Source organism: Panthera tigris, chromosome F3 (assembly GCF_018350195.1).
Source record: "Panthera tigris isolate Pti1 chromosome F3, P.tigris_Pti1_mat1.1, whole genome shotgun sequence".
Classification (NCBI taxonomy): Eukaryota; Metazoa; Chordata; class Mammalia; order Carnivora; family Felidae; genus Panthera; species Panthera tigris.
Window position 1 is genome coordinate 25,821,946 of NC_056678.1, and position 15,783 is coordinate 25,837,728.

The 15,783-nt window shown below is 44.4% G+C and overlaps 1 protein-coding gene across 5 annotated transcripts in view; it reads right to left on the reverse strand.

The window, feature by feature from the left end:
* Positions 1 to 15,783, reverse strand: part of RGSL1 (regulator of G protein signaling like 1) — a 203,461-nt gene that overhangs the window by 59,060 nt on the left and 128,618 nt on the right. For 3 of the 5 annotated variants that reach the window (XR_006214097.1, XR_006214094.1, XR_006214093.1), the window contains exons 21-22: positions 5,911 to 6,233; positions 5,694 to 5,815 (exon numbers count right to left, since the gene is read on the reverse strand). The gene's annotated coding sequence lies outside the window, so the exon portion shown is untranslated. Of the gene's footprint in view, positions 1 to 1,308; positions 1,425 to 3,069; positions 3,143 to 5,693; positions 5,816 to 5,910; positions 6,234 to 15,783 lie in introns of those variants that run through there. The other 2 variants (XR_006214095.1, XR_006214096.1) reach the window with 2 other exon arrangements.

The window sequence follows — 15,783 nt, forward strand, 5'->3', positions numbered from 1 at the left end:
TCCTGCTTTCTTGAGACAAGAGGGGCTTTGGGTGTTCTTCTTGCACTATTTATTAAATGACTTCTAATTCAAAATGATCAATATGCCAAAATGGCACATTTTGGGGCAGACTACCCCTGACCCCCGTATGCACATTTGTGTAGATTAGGACTTAGAATGAGGCAGATGCCATGGACCCTCAAGAGACTGCTCTTTAGACCAGGATACTCCAGACACTGCTCAGTTCTAGGTCTTTGGCTTCCCAGACCTGTGCAGCAGGCATGTACGTGGTATGCATTTTAACAGCCACCTTTTTGCAGCTGGGGCCCTCCGGTGTGGAGGCTGGGCTGGTCTATACCACCTATATAGCCTCCAGGGAAGGCGGAACCTACCTTCAAAACCTTCTGAAGCATCAACTTTAAATTGTAAGCAGTCAGTCTACATCTGACTAGCCGCCCTGATGAGGACCCAATTTTTTTCAGCAATCAAGGTACCCAGGTGTCTCTTACTGAAGGATACCCCTGCCAGACTGCCCAGCCTCACCCTGGAAAGGCATCCAGTTTCCTCCAACCATAACTTCAGGGGGAATATGTGCATTAGTGATGATTAGGGCTTGGAATTAGGCAGATGCTTATAATCCACAAAAGCCAACAGGCCATCTTTCAATACTTGGTCTGTTCCAGGTCTCTGGCTGTCCTGACCCACGTGGCCCACACATATGCTGTATGTCCCCCTGCCCCCCAATATCCAGCCACAGGAATCCAAGGCCCTCCAGGCACGTGAAGCTCAGGCTAGTCCTCAACCTCTGCATAGCTCCCTGGGTGGAAGAATCCCTTATCTGAAAGTCTTTCTGAGGAGGCAGCTTTGAACAGAAAGGCAGTCCACATTTGGACTGGCTCTCTGATGAGGTTCCAGATTTCCCTAGCAATCAAAGGTAACTGGTGTCTCCCATCGGAGGACATCTGGCCATCTGCCAGGACCTACCCTGGTAAGGCAGGACGTCTTACTTCTGATCTGCCTTCATGGGAAATATGAACATCTGTTTAAGTTCGAGCTTGGAAATAGATACCTTGTACCCTAAACAGCCCCCTCATGTGACTGGGCTTGTGCCCATATTTTTCCTGCAACAGGTTCCTGGCTACCCTGACATGTACAGCCTGCAATGTGCAGTATGTACCCACCTGTCAGCCTTGGGTAGCTGGGGCACTGTAGGCCTCTGCAGCTCCAAATGGTCCTCATCCACTTGCATTACAGGGCAGAGTGTGCAGAATCCCAAAAAGTCTTTCTGAGGCATTAGCTTTAAGGGTAGAAAGAGCTCCCCTTTGGACCAGCTACCTGATGAGGTCCTGGGCTTACCAACAAGCAAGGCTCCTAGATGCCGTTAGTAAATGTTTCTTAGTCAGGCCACTTGGCTCAGTCTTGGCAGTCCAGATTAATAGTTTTATCTTCAAGGAAAATATGCAAATTTGTGTAGGTTAGGGTTTGCAATAGGCCAGATGCCATAGACTTCCAAAAGCCCATTCATGAAACAGGGATTCTCCCACATTGCCTAGGTCCTGGCTTCCTTACCTGAACATCCCATGTATGCCAGTATGTCTCCTGTCATCTAGACTTGGTCAACCAGAACCTCTAGTCCTGTGGAGCTTTGGTCAGTGCCCCATCTGCAAAGCATTCAGTGTGGTGATAGCTCATCCCAAAATGTATTTCCGAGGTTCCATCCTAAACTGGCATTGTCAGTCCCCCTTTGGGCTGGCTACCTGATGGGATCCTGAGTTTCCCCAGCTATCAAGGCTCCTAGGTATATCTTTTCGGAGGGCACTCCAGAAATCCCACCTGATTCCTCCAGCTGTGCCCTCAGTGGCAATATGCACATTAATGCTTGGAATTAGACAGATGCCTGGGACTGCCAATAACCCATTCTTATGACCCAGTGTCCCCAGACACTTGCCCTGTTTTAGGTCCCTGGCAAGCCTGACCTGTGTGCCTACACATGTGCAGTATGTATCCTGTCAGCTGCCCATGGGCAACCCAGGCGCTCCAGAACTGTGGAGCTAAGGCCCCTCTACAACTACCTGCATAGCCTCAATGTTGGAGGGAACCCATTTCATGAAAATTACTGAGGTGGCTGCTGAAATGAGATAGTTCCTATGTGGACTTAATGTCTGCTGGGGTCCCAGTCTCCTGCACCAATCAGGGCTCCTGGGTATCTCTTATTTGAGGGTATCCCACAGCACCCCACTTGGTTCTACCCTGGAAAGGCAAGCCAGATTCTTCCATCTCTATATTCAGTGGGAATATGCACTTTCTGTGTAGGTTAGGGCTTAGAATTAGGGAGATGCCAGATACCCTAATTCCACACTCTTGTGACCTGCCCTTTGCCAAATCTTGCCCTATTTCAGGTTCCTGGCTACCATGACCTACATGATCCACACATGCACAGTACATGCCCTGAAAGTCACCCTTGGGTACTTGGGGCCCTCCAGAACTGTGGAACTAAAATTTATTTCCAACCATTGCACTTCAAACATACATTTAAAACACTGGTGGAAGGAGCTCATTTCCTGAAAATGGCTCTGAGGTGGGCATTAGTTCCTTCAGTCCCCATTTAGACTTACTGTCCACTGTGGTCCCTGACTTTTATAGTAATCAAGCCTCTAAGAGGTGTCTTATTGGAGGATACCCTGGCTGGGTAACCTTATCCAGCCATGGCAAGGCAAGCTGCATTACTCTAGCTTTGCCTTCCGTGGGACATTGTGCTGGGTTAGGGCTGGTAATTAGGCAGATGCCATGTAACCCAAGAGCCTGAACCTATGAGCTGCCCTCCCTGGATGCTTGCCCTGTTCCAAATACCTGGACACCCTGACTTTGGGGAGACACACATGCATAATTGTATCCTGTAAGCCAGCCTTGAACAGACCGGACTTTTCAAGTTTGTGAAACCCTGGCTAGGCCCCAACCACAGCGTAGAGGGAGTCCACATTTTGAAAAACTGCTTTAATCAGAAAGCTGCGAATGGGTGATAGTCCCCATGTGAACTTCCTGCCTGTTGGATTCAGGGCTTCTCTAGGACCAGGACTCCCAGGTGTCTCTCAAAGGAGGATCCCCGTCCTGCTGGCATGGCTGTTCCATGGCAATACGGTTGAAAAATTTACAGCTCCGCCTCCTGGGGGAATATTCCAGAATGGGTTGTCATTGCGCATTAGGCCAATGCCTTGTAACCCAGAATGCCTCCTCCTGTGACCCAGCCTCTCCTGACGCTGCCCAGTTCAGGTAGCTGACTACCTTCACTTTCACAGCCTGTGCACTTCTCACTCTGTCAGTGAACTCTGGGCTGTAGAGGGCTCTCCAGGCTCTGAAACTCTGGCTGGAATCCGACTACCTGAATGGCCTCAGGATGCAAGGAACCTTGAAAATCTGTCTGAGGTGGCAGCTTTAACCTGGTGATGCTCTGTCCCCATGTGGACTTGCTGCCTGATGTGGTCCCAGGCTTCTCTAGGAACAGGACTCCCAGCTGTCTCCCATTGGAGGACACCCTGTCCTGCAGGCATGGTCCTTCCCTGGCAGGGGATTTGGAAAACCTCCGACTCTATCTTCAGAGGGAATATTAAACAATAGGTAGGTGGGCCTTGTGCATTAGGTTGATGCCTTGTTCCCACGGTAGCATCCCCCTATGACCAGCCTCCTTGCCAGTCATTGCCCAGTTCCAGGCCCCTGGCTATCTTACTTTGTGGGGCTCATGCCAGTGCACTTCATACCATGTCACCTGGCCTTGGGATGCAGGAAACACTCCAGACCATAATGCAACCTCAATGGCTTGAGGAGGCTTGAGGAGTGTGGAGGGAGCACTCCCCTCCCCCCAGGCTGTCCTGAGGTAGCAACTTCAATCCGGCAATAGTCTGTCCTTATTTGGACTGGCTGGCTGCCTGATGTGGTCCCAGGCTTCTCCAGCAATCAAGACTTCTGGCCATCCCAATCAGTCATGCCCTGGCAAGGCAGTCCAGATTTCCCCATTTGTACCTTCAGGGAGACTATGTACATTTGCATAGGTTGAACTTTGGAAGAAGATAGAACCCAGGTACCCCTACCCAGCTCATGTGACCCAGACTCCCCTGACACTTGCCCTGTTACAGGTCCCTGGATACTCCAACTCGTGGGGTTTGCACATATGCGATAAACCCAGAATGTCCCCTTTGTGCACCCAGGGCTCTCCAGGCCATCCCTAACCACCTGCATTACTCAAGGGTGGAGGAGACCTATCACGTCAAAGTCATCTGAGGTGATTGCTAAAATAAGTGACAGACCCCATGGAGACTTCATGTCAAACACCCCCTGGGCTTTTACGGCAACCAATCCTCCCAGGTGTCTCTTATGGGAGAACATCCCAGCCAGCAGTGCCTCCTCCAACCCCCCCATCCAACCCAGGCACAGCACTTAAGATCCCTCCAGCCCTGCCTTCAGGGGAGTTCTTTGTATTTGTGGAGGTTAAGGGTTGGAATTAGGCAGAATCCAGCTACCCCTGTGAAACTGAGTAAAGGAAACCTTACTAAATATTCAGGGGCATCCCTGAAGAGGGAGCAGCCTGCATAACCAGCAAGGGGAAGGAAGAGAATTCTTATCTCAGCAAGGGAGGACACTTTCCACATAGGAGTTTCTTTCCTGCATTTGAGGAAGGAAGAGCTCTCCCCACCCAGCAACAGTGCACTGACCACCTCTTACAGCCCATGAGAAACCATCACAACCTTGAACTTTTCTCTAATGAAATTTTGTTCAAAAACCCTCCCAAGTTTCTTCCTAAAACCTAATAAAAGCTGACCTTCCTTTTGTCTCTTCCAACTTGCCTGTGGCTTGCCATCGTTTGCTTGTCCTGAATTGCAATTCCTCTGCTATTCCCAAACAAACTCATTTTGCTAGCAAAATAACTTGCAATTTTATTTTTTGTTTGACACCCCCAATAGCCCCCTCCTGTAACCCTGTTCTGTGGAATATTACCCTGTTCCAGGTCCTGGGCTGCCCTGACCTGCAGGGCCTGTGCACTTACAGTCCCCACCCCAAGTCTTGGGCTTCAGAGGGCTACACTGACCTATGCAGGCTGCTCAGGTGTGGCCTGCATACTGCCAGCTGGTATAGTGCTGCCCAGGGCACTCCAGGCCTGTGGAGCTCTGGCCAAACTTCAGCCACCTCAGTCGTCTTACAGTGGATGGTGGCCACCACCTGAAAATCTTTCTGAAGCCCCAGCTTACAGTGGTGACTGTCTGTCCCCTTTTGGACTGGCTGCCTGCTGGGGTCCTAGGCTTCTCCAATAATCAAGTCTCTTAGGTGTCACTGGAGATTCCCAGCCATCCTGCTGGGCCCCACCCAGGCAAGGCAGTCCTGATTCCTCTAGCTCTGTCTTCAGGCACAAGATATGTGCATTTATGTAGGTTAAGGCTTGCATTAGGCAAATGCCAGGCACTCGCAAGTACCTGTGTCCTTGTGGACAGGCCTCACATGACACTAACCCTTTTACAGGTCCCTGGCTACCCTCACCTGGTGACCCACACATGCACAGTCCCCACCCTGTAAGCATCAAGCAGATTAGACCCTCCAAGCTTGTGAACCTCTGGCCAGGCCCCAATCACCTACATAGTCTTCAGCATGGAGGGAGCTCATCTTCCAAAAATTGCTCTGAGCCGAAAGCTGCAAATGGGTGTTAGTCAGTCCCTATGTGGACTTACTGCCTGATGGGGTCCTGGGCTTCTCTAGGGACCAGGACTTCAAGGTGTCTCCAAATGAAAGGTAAGCTGTCTTGCTGGCAGGTCCCCACACGGGCAAGGAAGTTGAAAACATCCAGTTCTACCTTCAGAGGGAAAAATCGCACAATGCATAGGTAGGTCTTATGCATGAGGTCGATGCCTTGTACCCCCAATCCCCCCTCCTGTGACCCAGTCTCACCTGATATGCTCTGTTCCGGAACACTGGCAATCATGACCTGCCAGCTGTAATGTACATTCCACACCGTCTGCCAGCTTTTGGCTGTTGGAATCCTCCAGGCCTGTGAGGCTCGAACCAGTTGCCTATCACCTGCTAGCCTTCAGGGTGGAGAGAGTCCACACCCCCCAATTTTTTCTGAAGCCCTAAGTTAAACTGGGAACTCTCAGGCCCCGTTCGAACTGTCTGAAAGGGAGCTGACTTCTCCAGCAATTGAGGATCCCAGCTGTGTCTTATAAGGGGGCATTCCAGCTGGTCCTAGTAAGGCCGTCCAGATTTCTCCAGCTCTGCTTAAAGGGGAAAATACACATTTGTTAGGTGAAGCCTTATAATTTGACAGATGCCTGATACTTCTAATAGTCTGCTCTTGTGACCTGGCCTTACAAGACACTCACCTTTTCTCAGGTCCATGGCTACATTAACCTGCACAGCCCACATCATGAGGAGCATGTACCCCATTAGCTGTCCTTCAGCAGCTGGGGCCACCAGGCCTTTGGAGCTGAGACCCATCCCCAACCACCTGCATAGTCTCAAGGGTGCAGCGACCCAACACCCTGAACAGCTTCTGAAATGGGAGCTGGGCAGAGCCCATGAAGACTTAGTGTCTGCTGGGTTCTGGGGCTTCTGCAGTAATCAAGGTTGCCAGGTGTCCTTATTAGAGGATACTCTAGCCAGACCGCTGATTAAACCTGATCAGGCACTCCAGAGTACTCCAGATCTGCCTTCAGTGAGAACGTCTATTTGTGTAGGTGAAAGTTTGGGATTAGGCACATGTCCGTTACCTCCAAAGCCTCCTCAGGTGACTGGATCTTGCCCAACATTGCCCTGTTCCATGTCCCTGGCTTTACCTGTGTAGCCTGTACATGCGCATTATGCACCCAGAAGCTGGACTTGGGCAGACGCAGCTCTCTAAACTTGTCAATCTCCCACCAGGCTCCAATCACCCTCATAGCTTTTAGCATGGAGGGAGCCCACCTTTCAAAAATCACCCTGAGTGAAAGCTGCAAATGGCCAATGGTCCCCATGTGAACTTGCAGCCAATGGTGTGTCCTAGGCTTCTCTAGGGACCAGGACTCCCAGATATGTCTAAATGGAGGATATCCTGTCCTGCCAGTGTTCCCTCCCTGGAAAAGCAGATGGAAAACCTTCAGCTCTGCCTTGTGGGGAAAACTCCATATGGGCTTGTAGGCCATGCATATTAGGCTGTTGACTCATACTCTGAATAGCCCCATCCTGTGACCTGGCTTCCTTCAACTTTGCCTCGTTCCGGGCTATCCTGACCCACGCAGTGGGCACATGCAGCCCACGCCTCATCAGCAGGACTAGGGCTACAGGGGATGCTCCAAGCCTGTGAAATTCTGTTCAGAACCCAGTCACCTGAATTGCCTCAGTGTATAGGGAACCCTCCACATGAAAGTCTTTGTCAGGAGGCAGCTTTAAATTTGTGACAGGTTGTGCTCATTTGGATTGGCTGTCTGATGGGGGTCCTAGGCTTCTCCAGCCTCCCAGGTATCTATCATCCAAGGATATTATTCCCGGCCCCCAATGGCCAGACAGTCCAGATTCTTCCAGCTCTGCCTATGTTGTGTATTGGTTTGGTATGATGTCAAGTCCACTTGTTTATGAGAAGGACAAACTGTTTTCAGAGGTAAAGTTGTTTTGATATAAGAATGAAGGAAGTTGTGTCAGGACATCATCGTCTCATCTGTTCTCTCCCATCAGAACTCAGCAACTCAGCTGCTGAGGGGCCTGGCTGGCAGCTTATCAATGAAAACAGATGATGTAACTGTCAAGGAGACATGAGACCATAAATAATGAGAGCTGTGGGGACTATTGGAGAATGCTCGCTCTGAGCAATCATAAACTTTGCTGATTTAAAATAGTTCCCAAAGACCCTGAGACAATTAGTTTCTGCCCCCAGTAAAGGCAACTCTCTTAGAAGCAAGGGCAAAGCCAAGTAGCATCGTAGGGAAGATCATCTTGCCAAACAACACCTGTGCCCTTGTTCCCTAGCAACAAGCTCTAGCAACACAGAACTTTTGCACTGACTTCTGGATGTCAGTTTTCACTTGACTAAGCCTCTCTTGAGTGTCAACTCCTATAAAGTGTTAAAAAGAGAAATCCAAAATGGAGTCCTTTGCCCCCAACAACAACAAACCAAGATTTAGTTACAATTTCACCCTATCCCAGGAATGTGGCCTTATATTTATTTTTAAAAGTACTCTCTAACACCCATCATGGGGCTCTAATTCATGACCCTGATATCAAGAGTGGCATGCTCTTCTGACTGAGCCAGCCAGTTGCCCCAACAATGTGACCTTTTAAAAGTGAATCTGGGGGTACCTCCGTGGTTCAGTTGATTAAGCCTCGGACTCTTGATCTCAGGGTCATGAGTTCAAGCCCAAACTGGCCTTCATACTGGGTGTGGAGCCTACTTAAAAAAAATTAAGTCAATCTGAAATTTCCTGATTGGCATCAGTGAGTTGATCTGCATGATAACAAACCCTGCTGGTCCCTCCCCTCTTCAAAGAAGCTGTCATGGCCTGAGACTAAACTTTCTTTTCTTTTGCTGATAATTTCCTTGCCCCATTCTCCCTCCTATAAAAACCTTCCATTTGTACAACTCCTCAGAGCATCTCTCTACTTGCTATTTGTGATGCTGTTGGATTCATAAATTGCTTAATAAAATCAATTAGATATTCTAATTTACTCAGTTAACTTTTTTTTTTTAACAAAAGTATGCCTCAACTAAATTTGGACTTTATTCCTATCATCTCCCTTTTCCTGGGACAATAGTGTGGTTCATTTATCATTGGTTCGGGCTATAGCATTTCTTCATTGGCTTTATTAAAAGACATTACTACCCTGTGTGCAGGTGGCTTGTAAAATTCCCAGTGAAGCTGTGTTGGGTACATTTTTGGCAAAGACAAACTCAGTCACTGAGCTTTAATTCACCTCCTCAAACAAAACAATTGGTATAGTCTGCAACCTGAACCAAAGTAATAATAATTAACAGCAGTCATTGCTGTGAAATATGTCATATTCCATTTAAATTTGAAACAAGTGATAAATTGTAATAAATTTATATTAACAAAAATCTTAAAAAGCCCATTAATGGCTTGACAAATTTTAAACTTAAGATACTGTTTACTATTTATGGCATCTTATTGAAATTATAACCAACCTTTGAATAGACAAAATTGATAGGGCTAGTATAATTTGGATGCTAATGTTGTCCGCAACAATTATCTTATTCTGCTTTACCATAGTACAAATCATTTGGAATCTGATTAGGCATCTCTCTGATAAAACGTATATTGAACATACTTGTGAAAGGCAGCAGAACAATAGCAAATATACCCGACTTACGAACCCTTCCAAAATGATCCAAGAGGTGATTTAGGGATAGAACGGATTATATATTACCATCTGAGGATCCATAGAGACCTATTGAAGACTTTGGGCAAAAGTTAAAATTAAGGAAACTCCAGATATTGGCCTGATCAACCAATGCAGTCAATTATATCTTGTATTAGAGCAAGTAAGGAAGATCTTCTAGTGCTCTTATTAGAAGCATTAGAGTAACACAGATGCCAACAGGCAGAAAGGAAAAGTACCAGCACAAACAGTTATCTCCAGGGATGCCTGGGTGGCCCAGTTAAGTGTCTGACTCTTGATTTCCACTCAGGTCACGATCTCACAGCACAGGTCTCTCTCTCCCTCTCTCTCTGCCTCTCCTGCACTCGCATGCTCTCTCTCTCTCTCTCTCTCTCTCTCTCTCAAAATAAGTAAATAAACTTAAAAAAAAAGTTATCTCCAGGTTAGGAAGAAACCCATACCCTTTTGCCTCTAAGGGCACCAATCTACATTTCAACCATTTTGACCCTCATAACATTAGCTAACTAGAAGCTAAAAGCCCATGATAATAGACAAAACTACAACAAATGATTAATATGGAACCAATCAGAGTCATTGAAGAGAGAACTAAAACCAGATAAGAAATGACAAAAATTAGAATGGAATTCCAACAGATTTGGACACAGAAACTCAGTGGCTATTAGATTTGTGGTCCAAAGGAAGACAAAACCTGATCCTCACAAAGGTAGAGATTATGCACCTAAAACCCATTATCATTGATGCTAAAATGAATCAATACTCAGAACATCTGGGGGAAATAATATTAGTTTACAAAGATCTTTGTTTATATGGCAGCAAACTGGAGATTAAGATGACCTATACCTAATATATCATCTCTTAACAATATCTCCATGGAAAACAGTGAATGCTATTAATATATTTCATTTCATTATTATATTTCAGTAGTATGAAATTAGGACTATTAACTATGATTTATGATAGGGGCAGACATCCTTACTGATACATGTGGAAGCAACAAAGCAAATTAAAAGTTCAGCCTAAAAGCTGTGCACTACAGGATAGAACAGCATTATTTACAGTATTTGTGTGAGGCAGAAAAACAGAACTGATTGACTTGATAAGAACAGCTGAGAGGCTAACTTAAGCTAAAGGCGATAGCTTTGGGGCATCTGGGTGGCTCAGTTGGTTAAGCTTCCAACTTCGGCTCAGGTCTGATAGCACCATTCGTGAGTTCAAGCCCCGTGTCAGGTTCTGTGCTGACAGCCTAGAGCCTGCTTTGGATTTTGTGTCTCCCTCTCTCCCTGACCCACCCCACTCACACTTTGTGTGTGTCTCTCAAAAATAAATAAAACATTAGAAAAAAAAGATAAGGCTATAGTTTTAAGCCTCATGTATATAGACATAACAGGCTTACACCTAATGAAAATAAACCAAATTAAAATAGACCATTTAGACCTAAATCTATAAGGCCCTTTTGATTCCCTAAACCATTTAGACCACCACTCTTGGAAACAAATTATAAAAACAGAAACTCAAATAAGAACCTGAGAAAGTGTGTACAGTGGCAGAGAAATGGAAACAGCCAAGCTTTTATGTTAGACCTATAGAAAATAAACCTACACATAACCACCAACCCATTTACTGTAAATACTAACTGCTTTATAAAACCTAATCCCATTAATAGACAAGCCACTGATAGCCAAAGGAATGCACACCCCACGAGCCCCCCATGGGGACTCAGTGGTCTCTGTCTCTTGGCCCGAGTCAGAGACAATCGCCCATATATTACAATGGCCATATCAATAGAAACCCCTTTTGCAAGCAGAGATATACATAAACTACTATGTTGTTAGATACAGGGTCCCAGGTAACAATGATACAGGGATATCCTACTCATTTAGAAAATTTTAACAATAAAAATGGATTAATTGAAGGATTAGGAGGAAAATTAATCCCAGGGAATGGGTATATAGATTTTAACAATTGAGGATAGAGTGTGCATTAAAGCTAATTGCTTATAAATACCAATTTAGAACTCATTCTAGGAATAGAGGTAATAGGACATAAAATTTGAGGAAAATATTCAAGAACCCCTAAAGGAACAAATTATAGTGCTTATTAGTTCACATTATAATAACCCAATCAAACCTATTAAAAAGCTGGATGAGGGGTACCTGGGTGGCTCAGTTGGTTGAGTGTCCAACTTTGACTCCGGTCATGATTTCATGGTTCATGAGTTCAAGCCCCATGTCTGGCTCTGTGCTGACAGCTCGAGGCCTGGAGCCTGCTTCGGATTCTGTGTCTCCCTCTCTCTCTGCCCCTCCCCTGCTCATGCTCTGTCTCTCTCTCTCTCTCAAAAATAAATAAACATTCAAAAAATAAAAAGCTGGACGAGTGTTATAGGTTTACAGTAGATTTAAGAATTTAAACAAATAACCTCCCCAAATTAGGGGACAGAACCCAGATATAGTCACTTTCATAAGCAATATCACTACTGAATCTGGAACTGATTACATAGGAATAGACAAGGAGAGCTAACCCATGACTGCATTCACGTGAGAAAGCAGATGATATCAGTTTATTAGGTTACTAACAGAATAACTTAACAGCCAGTAATAGCCCACAACCTTCTAACACAAGGCATCCAGGCCTTTCAGGAAAACACAAAACACACACACAAACCAGCACTTGTTATATGATGACACCCTTACTTGTGGGGATAACTTGGAACAGACTAGAGTCACAATACAGTTAATAGAATACCTTACACTCAAAGAATGAACAATTGACCCACATAATTTTCCAGGACCCCACACTACAGTAAAATTTCTAGGCATAATTTGATCCTCTGAAGGAAGAAAAATAACCAACACAGTTATAAAGAAGACAGCATATGAACTCCTACCACAAAAGCAGTAGCTCAGAAACTGATAGGACTGTTTGGGTCCTGGAAAGAGCACATACCACAGATGAGGATTGTATTAAAACATATTTATAAAATAACTAGGAAGGTTATTTTATAGGGAAGTCACCCTAGGGAGGGGTGCCTGGGTGTCTCAGTCAATTAAGCCTCTGAGTCTTGATTTCTGCTCAGGTCATGATCTCACAGTTTGTGGGTTCAAGCCTCGAGTTAGGCTCCACACTGTCAGCTTGGGATTCTCTCTCTCTCCCTCGCTCTCTGCCCCTCTCCCGCTTGCTCGTACACACACTCTCTCTCTCTCAAAATATATAAATAAACTTAAAACAAGAAAGAGTAGGGGATTCAGATGGACAGAGACTCAAGAGGAAGCCTTAACTTATTTCAGAAGTGCTGTCAGAACTTTTAATACATTGGTACCAGCCTGTGAGGACTCTAAATATAAATGAAAGTGCCTATATTCCCAGAAGATTGCAACATGGTGTTTGTGAATGAAAACACTGCAGGACCCCAAATTTTACCTGATAGCATTTGGTCCTAAGTACCTATGGTCCAAGAACAGGTATCAATCATTTGAAAGTCTCACCTGGGCGCTGGATAAGGCCCTATAAAATACAGAACCACTAACAGAAAATAAACCAATTATACTTAAATTCTAACAGCCTATTCTGGAGTGAGTAAAGCAGACCCCTGACAGAGGGGAAATACTTCTGACCAGAAAGCTCTAACACGGAAATTGTATATTTCTGGGTGTTGATTTCCTATGTTAACTGAGGAAATCCCAGCAATGCCAGTGGAGTCTCTGGAATTTCCATGGGGTGAGCCTATCCAAGCTCAAGCAGTTGGGCAATAGGAACCTTGGTCCGTAGAGCTCAACAACACATGCCTCCATGACACCACAGGGAGTACACTAGCAGGCTTCAGTCTTGAGGACTAATGGTGGTCTTACCTGACACAATCAGGCTCAGGAGAATCAGTACAATATGTTGAACTAATGGTCATAAAATGGAAGAATGAACAATCTGAAAGAAAATCAGAATGAGGTATACATTTTCTCATACTCATGGGCAGAAGCTAATTGAGTAGCAATTTTGGTCAGGAACATGGTGGGAAAGTGGAAAATAGGAAATAATGCATAGGGTAAGGACATATGGTAGAAAATAGCACCATATGACATCTCCGCACTCATAACACATGTCTTTGTACCTCAGAAGGACAACTCTGAAGTAACCAAATTTAATAACTAGGTAGGCAAACTCAACAGGTTTAGGCAAAGATTCCTAAAAAAATTTTTTAATGTTTATTTTTGAGAGAGGGGGAGAGAGAGAGAGAGAGAGAGAGTGAGTGTGTGAGCAGGGGAAGGGCAGAGAGAGAGGGAGACACCGAATCCGAAAAAGGCTCTAGGCTCTGAACAGTTAGCACAGAGCCTGACGTAGGGCTCGAACTCACGAACCTTGAGATCATGACCTGAGCCGAAGTCCAATGCTTAACTGACTGAGGCATCCAGGCACCCCAAAGATTGCTAAAATTTAACTTAAAAACAAAATAATTCATGGCAAAATAAAAAATCATTTCGAAACCCAACCATACATAAACAAGAAGGACAATGGAATATACAAACTGAACCCATAGATGCAGCAAATATTAGGATCATTCCACGGGCACATCATCAAACAGTTCATGTTGGCACATATGGCACTAGAACATGGATAGAGAAAATAAACATGTTTTACCTACCAAATACCTCCAATTTGAAAATTTTAAAAAAGGTGAGAATTGCCAACAGTTTAAAGCTTAGAGGTTATTCATTATTGAATACTACATAAAAATTCAAAGGTGACAGACCCTCCCAAATTATGCAGATTGATTATATAGGACACTTGCCTACATCACAGAATAAATTGTATGCTTGCACCACTGTAGACACATCATTAGGAATAGGATCACCCTATCCTTGCAGGAAAAATTATTTTTAAAAATCCAGCAGTAGAGCATTAAAATCTGGATGATATCCTATCCATCATATAATCAGATCACGGCACCCACTTCACAGGAAAGTGAATACAAGAATGGGTTAAGACAAGACATAATGTAGAAATTCCACTTACTTTATAGTCCTACCACTTCTGGATCAATTGAATGGCGTAATGGCTTGCTGAAGCAAAAGCTTAGGTTGCTTACTAACAATCTAGATATGGAAGCTTGGACTAAAACTATCTGGGAGGTGACAAGATCTCTAGGCCATAGTTACAGAAAGATGGAAAAACTCTGATTGAATGACAATTACAGGCATTCACAGAGATAAGAACTAGCAATAATCACACCTCAGAATCTACATCAAAAGGCAAAGTATTAGTTTTGAAAAATAATGATATATATAGTGTTCGGGAAATTATAGCACCTGTTACTAATAAAACCTACAGAGTGACCAAAGGAAAAGGCATATTACATCAAATTAAACAAAATAATAAGATGCCTCTATAACAATTTCAGGATGGGAGAAGACATCTTTTACTGTATCAACACTACATGCCTAATATTTAGCCTAGCATGATGCAGCGTGATTATACCTGGGGAAATATTAGCAATAATGACCATAATAAGTGTATATTTTGTTGAGTGGCAAGAACAACAAGAATGAACTAAAAATTTATAGGACACCTACCTTTATTTTGCAGGTGTGAATCTGCTGTGCATCTTTAACTCTATCAGTATTACCAATTGCTACTGGATACCATATTCATTGCAGCTATGGATACTCTTCTGATAGTTCCAGCAAGAGTAGTCATGCCACTGTTCCAAAGTGAAATGCAACCTTCTGGCCCAGATACAGCTTAACTGTTTATGACATCCTCTACTTTCTTCACAAATCACCATCTTGGTCACCTTATTACAACTGAGAACTCACCGGCATCACCAACATCGCCAAGCCCAACCTTTCCATTCCAACCTTTACTGTCAGTACCATCTACTTGCTGAGAATCTTTCAATCAATGGAGAAATCAAATAGTAAGGAAGCTGATGAAGCAGCGGAAAGCTCCACAAGAATCAACAAGTTTCCTGAATAACACTCCCTACTAGACATTGACTTGGAAGATGAAGATTCACCTGAATTACTAACTTTGCTATTATAACCCAGTGTATATACCAAGACAACCAGGTACTGACTTTTCTAGTTTTCCCTTGTCTTATTGAATGGAGTGCAGCATTGGACACATGGCAGAGTTTCTATGAAAACAATCCTGATTTAATTCCTGATTTTCTTTGTGTGCTAGGACTTTATTGTAAAAGAGCAGCTGCTTAATATGCAGAATAAGCAATTACAACTTTAAATATAAGTAAGCTAAAATTGATCATTTACTGTACTCCTAACTTACACTGTTTAATCTGTATTCACCTATGAGAAAATGATCAAAAGATTTGTGGAAATCATGTCCAGGCTTTAAAAGAACAGAGATACCTTGTAAAGTGTATAGAAGACATATAGAAAAAGCATTTATCACATATCACTGTCGTTCACAGCATACATGAGGCTTCTGTCT